Source organism: Schistocerca americana, chromosome X, assembly GCF_021461395.2.
Source record: "Schistocerca americana isolate TAMUIC-IGC-003095 chromosome X, iqSchAmer2.1, whole genome shotgun sequence".
NCBI lineage: Eukaryota > Metazoa > Arthropoda > Insecta > Orthoptera > Acrididae > Schistocerca > Schistocerca americana.
The window spans coordinates 437,674,119-437,686,314 of NC_060130.1; positions in this window are offsets into that span (position 1 = coordinate 437,674,119).

Consider the following 12,196-nt stretch of genomic DNA (forward strand, 5'->3'; position numbering starts at 1 on the left):
AGTATGGCGATGACGAATACACGCTCCCAATGTGCATTCACCGCGATGTCGCCAATCACGGATGTGTCCATCATGATGCAGTAAACAGAACCTGGATTCATCCGAAAAAATGACGTTTTGCCATTCGTGCACCCAGGTTCGTCGTTGAGTACACCGTCACAGGCGCTCCTGTCTGTGATGCAGCGTCAAGGGTAACCGCAGCCATGGTCTCCGAGCTGATAGTCCATGTTGCTGCAAACGTCGTCGAATTGTTCGTACAGATGGTTGCTGTCTTACAAACGTCCCCATCTGTTGACTCAGGGATCGAGACGTGGCTGCACGATCCGTTGCAGCCATGCGGATAAGATGCCTGTCATCTCGACTGCTAGTGATACGACGCCGTTGGGATCCAGCACGGCGTTTCGCATTATCCTCCTGAACCCACCGATTCCATATTCTGCTAACAGTCATTCGATCTCGACCAACGCGAGCATCAATGTCGCGATACGATAAACCGCAATCGCGATAGGCTACAATCCGACCTTTATCAAAGCCGGAAACGTGATGGTCCGCATTTCTCCTCCTTACACGAGGCATCACAACAACGTTTCACCAGGCAACGCCAGTCAACTGCTGTTTGTGTATGAGAAATCGGCTAGAAACTTTCCTCATGTCAGCACGTTGTAGGTGTCGCCATCGGCGCCAACCTTGTGTGAATGGTCTGAAAAAAATGGTTCAAATGGTTCTGAGCACAATGCGACTTAACTTCTGAGGTCATCAGTCGCCTAGAACTTAGAACTAATTAAACCTAACTAACCTAAGGACATCACACACATCCATGCCCGAGGCAGGATTCGAACCTGCGACCGTAGCGGTCACGCGGTTCCAGACTGAAGCGCCTTTAACCGCACGGCCACACCGGCCGGCAATGGTCTGAAAAGCTAATCATTTGCATATCACAGCATCGCCTTCCTGCCAGTTAAATTTCGTGTCTGTAGCACGTCATCTTCGTGGTGTAGCAATTTTTATAGCCAGTAGTGTACTTCCACTCTCGCAGTCAGACCTCGTCTCACAACAATGAGCCGCGCGGGGTAGCGGTGCGGTCTAGGGCGCCTTTGCATGGTGCGCGCTGCTCATTGCGTCGCAGGTTCGAGTCCTCCCTCGGGCATGGGTGTGTGTGTTGTCCCTAGCATAAGTTAGTTTAAGTTAGATTAAGTAGTGTGTAAGCCTAGGGACTGATGACCTCAGCAGTTTGGTCCCATAGAAACTTACCACAAATTAAAAAAAAAAAAAATCACAGCTGTGCTTAGAATCGAGCTCCCAAAAAAAAAAAAAAAAAAAAATCACAGCAGTGCTTAGAATCGAGCTCCCATGTTTCGCCCTCAGATTGTTACTATCGATATCTGAGTGCTTATTTATTTCCAATTTTACACAGTGCAAAGAACAGCGTTAAGTTGGCTATATTGTTTTCAATGTAATGGAGAGTTCTGACACACTCCTTACAATTTACGCAAAATGATCGCGAGATCGGTTAGCCGTGATTACGGAAAACCTAAACCTGGGTAGCCGGGCACGAGTTTCAACCGCCATCCTTTCGAATGTGAGTCAAGTGTGCTAACCACCGCGCCACCTTCATCGGTAGAACAGGGCACGTATCATGTCATGAGTTACATGACTGGGTGGCTAATAACAGTGCAACAAACGCCCCCAAAAGCACTCTAAACAACTGTCGATTATGAGACATACTCACTCGAAGCCCAGCAGCACTACCACGATGCCAGGGCTACGCTAGACCAGTCGTTCCCAACATGTGGTCCGCGGGCCCTCAGGGGTCCGCGAGCTATGCCAGAGGGGTCCGCAAGATGCTACTAGAATAAAAAAATATATTAAATATATTTCGTATGATAACAGATTTTTTGTTTTGGCCGCTAAATATTTTTTTCAATAATGAATATGTCAACGGTTTTCTAAGTACCAAAGATAGAAAACGTATAAAAAAGACTCTTAATTTGGCTTTTTTAGGTACTTGATACTGTGATATGACAAGGTACCAAACATGCCCGAGGAGGGGGTCCTCGAGAAAATTTTCTGGGAACCCCTGCGCTAGACGATGAGATGACTCGGTGCTACCAGCTACGGCCCAGAGTTTGAGTCAGGGTCGGGGGAAGCACCTCTCCCACTATGTCCAATCTTTGGGACTTGGTGCCTCAGCGTAGCAGACCTGCTGTCTGAGCCTGCCACCACCAGACTACTGCCAGAGGGCAGCGGGTTATGCCCCAAGCACGGCAATCTTCCCTTGCCATAGCCGAAGATACGGGCCGAACCTGTGTCGCCAGGTCATGGGTTTTCAACAATAGTGGAAAGACGCTGCAAGAAGGTCTACTGATGGACCGCCAGCCACTGCCCAGCCTGATGCACGAAACACAGCCAGCCATCCACGGACAAATGCGCCCTAGAACAGTAAAAATAACTGTAGGTTTTGAAACGGATTTATCTCGTGCCCGGCGAAACTACTATGATGCCAGGGCTATGTTAGACAATGAGAAGACTGGGTGCTGCCACCTGCAGCCATTGATTCGAGGCCAGGTCGAAACAGCCATCTCTTGCACTAAGTTCACCCTGGAACTTGGTGCCTCAGCACAGCAGACCTGCTGTTTGCTCCTGCTGCCATCAGAATCCAGTGAGGAGCCAGAGTGTCATGTACCGCGCACAGCGGTTTTCTCTTGCTACCATAGAAGACGTGAGCTGTGGCTTATTCGCCTGGGTGTGGACATTCAACAGCAGAGGGCTGATGTAGCGAGAAGGAGTAATGTGTGGTTGACATCTGAGCCTTGGCCTGCTGACGGACTGCTGACCGCCGCCCGGCTTCACGTCAGCAACGCAGGTCGCCACTGACTCTCTGGAGCGGAAGCCAGACGTCCACTGCCATCGCCTGTCCGCTGCGCCAGAGTGTGGCATGTCTGCCTCACATCGATAACCGAGAAATGTATAACTGAAATGTAATTAAGTGATTTGTCGACCACAAGTGTGTCACTGGGCCCCACCAACCTCCCATTCTGACCACTTACCTCCCAGGCCCTACAGTAGAACAATAGAGGTCGTATGGACACGTGTCCTGCACCGAAGCAGTGATTACTTAATATGTTGATGGTGGTGAATGTAATAAATTCGTATAGTATTCTTGACCTGCCCTGATAACACAACGCAATACCGCTCCCAGGATTCAGGGAGACGCGGCAGCACTGCAACGAGTCCGCCTCATGGTTTTATGGTGAGGACCGGTGTGCCAGTCCGTGTGGGTGGGATTGGTTTGATGATTACCAGGCTGGTAACCATTTCCCCCCATCACTTACACTACTTAAAAACAATTAGGAAACGTCTGGACACTTTCACGTGGGGTAACACCGGATGGAGACAAATATGGCACACAAATTCCATCCCAGGAGGGAAAGATATGGCGACGGGCAGGGTACCAGGCCACCCTCTACCGCTAACATTGCCAAATCTAGTAATTAACATGCCGACCACCTGAAGATATGGGTTAAAAGCCACGAAAAAGAAAGAACAATTCATATAGTGCTTTTATCGTGTTATCAACGCTGTTGACGACTCTTTATCAAATATAAGTATTGCAGTTGTGATATTTCAATAGGAAAGCACGTCACTCTTTGACAGGCCGTTGTCTACAGAGGCCAAAAAATGGCATGAATCGGATTTATCAAAATGTTATTCTAAGTACTCATGCATATGACTACCGCTGCCAGAATTATTAAAATGTCAGTACTTATATACCTCACAGATATCATTATCAACCTTTTATTTTGTAAATGGTCCAGAAGTACATTTTGTTCTAACGCAGTGTTCTCTGTATATTTTCAGTTTACCTCTACGCATCGTTCTGGAGATCATGGATGTGCAAATCTTCTAAAAGGTACTCAACACATTATAAACGCCGAGTTGTGCATTTTAAACCCCTTCATTCCTTTAATTCGCCGTCGCGACATACGTAAGCCGATTTCTCGCTCGCATGGTGTCTGCTTTCACTCTAAAAGCTTTACTTAGGTTCTTAGTGATGTCGTACGGGTATACGGTGCTATAAGTCTTATAGTCCGTGATGGAAAGACTTGCCGGGGGCTTCTGAAACGACTACGTTGAGAACAGAAAATAGATAATGGTCGGTGATTGCAGCAGTGCGTAACTTAATCTGATTCCTTGTGTGCTGTGTTTCCTCCTTAGGTGAATCCCATCCATCCTACCCACTCTTTGAGATGCATAGTACACTAATGGACGTAATGATTATTATATATGCCATAAGCTACTCAGTGGAAGATAACTGCTGTTGTTGCTCATGTTACCTATTTTTGCACGTAGGACACACGCTCTTCAAGGCGGGCTGAAATAGTGCCTAGTTAAGCATGTCTTGTAGACTGTATTTCAGGACCCTTTCTACTACCAGGAAAGTATTTCTCTTATTTTAAAGCAATAACTTCGCACCACTAGTATGTTAAGAATTATATTACAAATAGTGAAATATTTAAAGCAATCAATCTTTATTTAGATACGAAATCTACTTTTTGTTTTATTAGTATCAGATGTCTTCACATCCCATCTCCGGATTAAAGAACTGATAAAAACTAACGTCCATGTAGGTGTATTGGAAACAGTGACACACAGTGAAAAAAGAAAAGTACTCCGAGAAACTCACACTAAACGTTTAAAATTTTAATGTTTTACAATACTCCTCTTGTCAATTCCCATGTTCTACTAATAGGTTATAGAGTCTTACATTGGTATCTGATGAAGATGATTCTTTCGGCGCATGACGATGGACTTTCTCAGTCGCAGTATCAAATAAGACGAATGCGGTTTAAATGGCTTAGCGTTAGAAAAGGTCTATGTGAATCTAAAAAATAAAATAATTAGGTTCTACATATGTCTATACCGTTATGGACTATTAATATGATAAAAATTTCCAAATTTCATCCATGTTGAAATTTTGCGCCATCGTGTTGGTACCACATTCGTTGTCGCACGTTGAGTGTAATACGGTCCATCAACGCCGGCACAGTTTCTCGTAAAAAGATTAAATATCTGCGTTCAGTCGCCGGGGAAACATGTATGGGCGGACCAGATTACCGCCTACCAAGCCGGCATAAATGTTCACAGCGAAGTGATCTGGTCACGAACAAAGGCGGTGTGGGAGTTTTCAGTGCCCACACGAGTTGATTGTGGATGTTGAACGCACAATCTCGTGTAAAGTATGTCTCATTCATAAAAAGTACACGGTTCGGAAAGTCCAACTGAATGAGACATCTTTGCAAAAACCACTGGCGGAATTCAATTCGACGTCAAATATCGTCTGGGTTAAGGGCGCGAACCTTCTGAAAGCAGAAGGGTGCAAATCATCTTCATGCCACAAACGCCCAATTGTGGAATAGTTACACCCATTCCCTATGCAACACGCCTCGAGCTTGATGAGGGTGCGTTTTCCAGCAATTCTGACGCCTCCTCTTCAAGCCCTGGTGTACGCACTGTGCTTTGACGTCCGCCAGGCCTTGAACCTGTAACACAAAATGAATACACCGCGTTTGGTTTAGAAGTAGGTCTAAAATGCACACGCGCCGTTACGGGAATGTGCCAGTGGAAAAAGTATCTCAAGAGAACCTGTCTCTGTCGGCCGGTGTGGCCGAGCGGTTCTAGGCGCTTCAGTCTGGAACCGCGCGACCGCTACGGTCGCTGGTTCGAATCCTGCCTCGGGCATGGATGTGTGTGATGTCCTTAGGTTAGTTAGGTTTAAGTAGTTCTAAGTTCTAGGGGACTGATGACCTCAGAAGTTAAGTCCCATAGTGCTCAGAGCCACTTTTGAAGAACCTGTCTCTCTTACGGACACGTAGATTGCAGTAAATGTGCGTGGATCTGTTACTCAACAATTCGGAAACCGCCTAGAGTATAAACGTTGGGCAGCTTGAGCAATTCCATCCGCCGCCTCTTAAGCACAGTGCATGTCTGCCCTTTGCCAGCGATACGGCGCTCATTTACTGTCGGCTCCACACAATCACAAACACAAGAGCGTCCCCGTTTGATGACAAACTGACGCAGGGCGACCTGTTCAACGCCGCCTAGCGCCATGCGGACATGAGTTGCTATGTGAAATACGCTTCTAATGGCTCTTTCTAACAGCCCTAGTAGGACGTACTAACGCTCCACCTACTTCCCTATGGTCGTTCCACAAAACAAGCACTCGCAGTTATGCTTTTACTGTGCTCCGTACGTCACGTGGTACTTACGACGTACCGTTTATGCATTTTCTCCTGGACGACAGTTCATAGTAAAAACTATTTCTGTGTTTGGTTGATACTCTATCGATATAAAACGTTTGGTGTCGATCTGACTGTGTGACAACTAGAGATTTGTGTGTCAGAACACTTTTACACTCACAGGAACGCCACAACCCCCCATGCTGACTGCTGCCTTGACTTTGTCACAGACATGTGATTAAACCATTCCAAAATGTTCCGTGCCTTGAGGGAACTTGCTTAGGCACGGAAAGCACGGTAATCTCGAATCAAGTATCTGACCTAGAAACTAAATGTTTGAAAATTAGAGCTGTGCTCCTCTTTGCAGGTGAGATAAATTTAAATATTGACGAGAACAGCGAAAATCAGTACACAGACACTTACAAGCAGCAAGTTTAAAATCATTATGAGCAACTCGCTCTTCCAACCTTCTAATTGTAACTGGCAGCTGGCGAATTTCTGTCGCAGGACTGAAGCAGGAAAAATAACAGCAAAATTATCCGCAAATAAGAAACATTTCATTGCCTTCTTGTTGTATACGTAATATTAGACAGCAATGGAAAACATAGTTTCACTTAAAATACTGCCGTGAGGGAAACCATTCTCCTGCTGAAGTCCATCAGACACAACTTTGCCGATTAGGTAGCTAGAAGAACGTTTGAATAGTAAGGCCCGTGTGAATTCGGGCGGTCTTCTTTGGAAGCCTGGTTGATGGAGTTGTCTGAGAATATTTTCCCTCCAATACTCTTTGTGTATAACCGAACGAGGTGGCACAATGTTTAGCAAACCGGGCCCAGAGCAGAAAGGGCGGTTATAGGACACAGTGTTGTTGGACCTGCAATTCAGTGCATCCTTTTCCATCTTCTGACAATGGCGACAGTATTTTGGTGCCAGGCAGGAAGGACCAGTAGTCTTTGTTAAATGCTGCGCAGTCGTATAGCCGACGTACAGCTGCTATATGTGGTCTGCTTTGCTTTGCGGTAATCTTTCTGAAGCCTTCTCCAAACTGATAACGAGACTGTGGAATGATTTAGAGAACTTAGAAATTACTTTCCTGATCTATTCTTAATCTCTTTAACAATACGGCGGCATTTGGGCCTCGTCACCCGAAAACCTGCTAGATTCTCTACAGCCGGTCGGCATCTGAACTATTGCACTTCTGCCTGCCCGACCCGGATAACAGAGGGACTCTCTACCCTCTATCAGGGGTCAGGTGGTATTCGCAGGAGACTGAAAGCTTTTGAGAAGATTGTATCACCATCGTAATGTGATATATCCTCTCCAGGGCGCTTTCTTGATGTTCAAACACAGCCAGTTGACGGTACGACTTCCAGCTAGACTTCCCTAGTATCCATCTTTCGGCTCACATTCTGGTACTCCTTGGTCTGTCAGATTTACCTCCCAATTCTGTTTTCAAATGTTCCTTTACAAAGGAAGACTCAGGACTACACCCAAGTTTCATTCTCGTACCACTGAAAAGGTGAATGAAATGACATTAATGTCAGTGACGTTGAGAAACATTTCAAATCGTTAAAACTGAGCAAAGCCCCGGGGCCCGGTAAAATCACTTTCCGATTCTATGCTAAAACTGCAGCCGAAATAGCCGCTCTTCTAACTACATTCTATCGTAGATCCGTCGAACAAAAATCTCTGCGTACTAATTGAAAGAATGCGCAGGTCGCACCTGTCTACAAGAAGAGTAGCAGAAGCGATCCACAAAATTATCGTCCAATATCCTTGACACCCATTTGTCGTAGAATCTTCGAACTTATTCTGAGTTCAAATGCAATGAGATACCTATAACAGAACGACCTCACCCTTGCCAACCAACGTAGATCATGTGAAATCCAACTCACACTTTTCTCACATGATGTACTGAATGACATGGATCAAAGCAGTCAGGTAGCTGCAATATTTCTCCATTTCCGATAAGCATTTGACTCAGTGCCACATCTAAGCTTACTATTGAAAGTACGAGCGTATGAGGTATCAAGCGAAATCTGTGATTAGATTGAGGATTTCTTGGTGGGGAGCACATCGCACGTTACTTTGTATGGAGTTTCATAGACATATGTACAAGTAAATTCGGGAGTGCTCCATGGAAATGTACTGGGACACTTGCTGCACATGTCGTATATTAATGACGTAGCGGGCAACATTGATAGTCGCCACAGATTTTTCACAGATGATACAAACTGTACAAATATTCATTCAGCTCTTGGCAAGATTTAGAAGTGATGCAAAAACTAGCAACTTGCTTTAAACGTTCAGGAATGTAAAATTGTGCCCTTTGCAAAACAAAAAAATTGAGTATCCTAAGACTATAATATCAATGCGTCACAGTTGGAATCAGTCATTTCGTACAAACACCTGATTAGGGATATGAAATGGAAAGATCACATTGTCTCAGACACAGTTAAACCCGGGGCAGACTTCGGCTTATTGTTTTAATACTAAGGAAATGCAATCAGTCTACAAAGGGGATTATTTACAAATCACTATTGCGACCCATCCTACAATACTGCTCAAGTGTGTGTGGGACCCGTACTAAATACCAGGGTACACTGAAAGTATACAGGTAAGGTCAGCACGAATGGTCACAGGTTTGTCCGACCCAAGGGAGAATGTCACAGACATGTTGAAAGAACTGAACTGACAGACTCTTGAAGATAGACCTAAACTGTCCCGAGGAAGCCTATTTATGGGGCTTCAAGAGCCGGCTTTAAATGATGACTATAGAAATATCACTCCCACAGGAAACCGTGAGGACAAGGTCAGGTTAATTATAATATATACAGAGGCATTTAAACAGCTATTCTATCCGCGCTTTACACGTGAATGGAACGGAAAAAGCCATAATAAGTGGTACAATTGAACGTCCCCTCTGCCATGCACGTCACTGAGATTTGCAGAATTTGAACTCAGATGTAAATTTAAATGGTAATATGGCCATTTGAGTGTAAATCATAATCACTTCCCGCTGAGAAGTGTCGGTGAAGGCAGGAGAGCATATTGAGAGATCTATGTCAAGGAAGGACCCCACACCAGAGTTGAAACGTGTGCTCTGCCTCGTCTTCTGAAGATATTATGCGTCTGGGGAATGAAGATCTCAATAGCTCGACCACAGTGGCAGGTGGCTGTAGATCACCACAGCACATTACGAGCATTGAGTTCCACACAGATATGAAACAGACGAGGCGGTGTGTAATTAGATCTTTGTGGTTCTCTGGAACTGTATCACCATTAATGAGCAGATGTAGAGAACATAGTGTCATCATATACGGCATGTGCACTGTTGCAGCAACTGCTTGCGTGTTAATGTTGATGAGGAAAGAAAAGCAGTAGTATTTGCCTTTAGTAAATAGCGCCAAACCACCTTTTTCCTTCTCCCCACTGAGATAGTCGTTTCTGTGGAGTTTGTAATCCCTTAAAACAGCGAACTGGTCCGTCAGACTCATTATAATGAGTGTATGAATGCACAGGCACATGGGTCTGTTGGGTTAGATGCTGATTTTCCTGCCAGGCTCAGAAAAATACAGAGAGTGGGTGCGTTAGTGATTGCGAGCTCCAGCGTCGGATGGGTAAAGAAGCCTCTCAGGAAAATAGGCGCCACGTAGGGAGAGAAAACCCGTGTGCACTCCATCATCTTCGGCTACTTTAGACGCACCGAGCGAGGTGGCGCAGTGGTTATCACACTGGATTCGTGTTCAGGTGGACGACGGTTTCAGTCCCCGTCCAGCTCTCTACGTTTAGGTTTTCCGTGACTTCCCTAATTTGCTCCAGGTAGACGCCGGCATGGTCTCTTTGACAAGTGAGCGGCCGATTTCCTTCCACATCCTTTCGTAATCCGAGCTTATGCTCCCTCTCTAATGACCTCGCTGCCGATGTGACGTTAAATTCTAATCTTCCGTCCCTCCTTCCTTCAGGCACCAGGCTGAAGTCGTGAAATCAACCACGTTACAGTCGGAGAGAGGACACTGTCCTTGTATATCAGTTAATGAAGAAGTGTTATGTCGGCATACTGCAGAAGTATCCAGGCTAAGGCCCCAGAATTAGTCTCGCTTTTTAAAAGTAACATTGTTTGTGTAATATTAAATACAGTAAGGCAGCAGAAACCGGTAGTGAATTACAATGCAATCGTTAGTTTAGATTGGAATATACGGGGTATTCAAAAATGCAGTGCCCGAAGAAACAAGGTGGTACAGGAGACAAAAACGAATATATTTAACTGTAGCCTACCTAATGGTCTTGAGAGATCCGGTAAATATATTGATATTTGAGATGATTCTCATATATTGCCCCGTCCCAGTTGTACAATTTTTAATTAGTTCACATGTTTCGATCACTCTTGATCATTTTCAGATGTAAGTAATTGCGTCAGTAACACGTCCTGTCTACTCAGAACCACACATCAGAGCACTGTGTTTTAAAGACAGTACTATGTTTTAAACACAATTCTCTGATATTTGAGCCGGCCGAAGTGGCCGTGCGGTTAAAGGCGCTGCAGTCTGGAACCGCAAGACCGCTACGGTCGCAGGTTCGAATCCTGCCTCGGGCATGGTTGTTTGTGATGTCCTTAGGTTAGTTAGGTTTAACTAGTTCTAAGTTCTAGGGGACTAATGACCTCAGCAGTTGAGTCCCATAGTGCTCAGAGCCATTTGAACCATTCTGATATTTGGTTCTGCGTAGACAAGACGGTTTGATGACGGAACTACTTAGATCTGAAGATTATCACGAGTGATAGACACATGTAACCTAATTAAAAACTGTGCAAATGAGTCGGAACAGTAAATGAGAATTATCTTAAACAAATTTATTTAGTAAAGCAACCATGTGTTAGAAACTCATGTTGCATGAGCACTGAGCATGCGAAGATAATACACGAATGGAGCAGATAAAAGTCGTTGCGACTAACGTTGTTACACCAAATGTTAGTCTGAGATACCTAGTATGTTGTGATGTCATGCTCTTCACACTTAGTCAGTAAACGGCGGGCAACACTAGTGCCTGCACGACAGTTGCAGTGTCAGCATGGAGATCTACACCCGCATGGTGTTTACGGTGTGGGTGAAGGCAATAGTCGAACTGCCCAGTGAATGTACCCGGAACGCTTCTCTGCACGCAGATGTCGACATTATCGCACGTTTACTGCAATCCACACTCGACTGAGAAATACCGCTACTTTGAGTGTAAGCAGGGCTCATGCGGGCAGACCACTGAGGGACGTAAACTTAACTATGAACAAGAACTGCCGTTACAGTTTGAGAATACTCCAAAGAGAAGTACACGAGCAATTGCTGCTGTGCTTGGTATTCACCGTAGTCTAGTATAGGGTGTGCCGCTTGAACGGTTACTTCATTCGCATCGTCCTATGAGAGTGCAGGCCATGTGAAAAGAAGACTACCCACCTCGTCTTGAATATGTACGCTGTTTCCTGCAACAGAGTAATGAACTACCTCCTTTTCCTAAAGTTCTTGTTCAGAGAAGAGACTCAATATACTCTGGAATGTATTTACAATAGTCACTATTCGCATGTATGCTAGAATGAAAAACCACGTATTACAGTTGTGCGAGATTATAAAAGACGTATTGCGGTAGACATGTGGACTGGTATAGTGGGCGACTCGTTAGTTACTTGGGACTTAGCCGGCAGTTGTGACCGAGCGGTTCTAGGCGCTTCAGTCCGGAACCGCGCGACCGCTACGGTCGCAGGTTCGAATCCTTCCTCGGGCATGGATGTGTGTTGTGTCCTTAGGTTAGTTAGGTTTAAGTAGTTCTAAGTTCTAGGGGACTGATGGTCTCAGATGTTAAGTCCCATAGTGCTCAGAGCCATTTTGAACTGCCTGTTCGACTCAGGTGGGCAATGTACAGAATGTTCTTGGAAGTTCACTTACAGACGTTATTAGAAGAGTTCTCCCTAG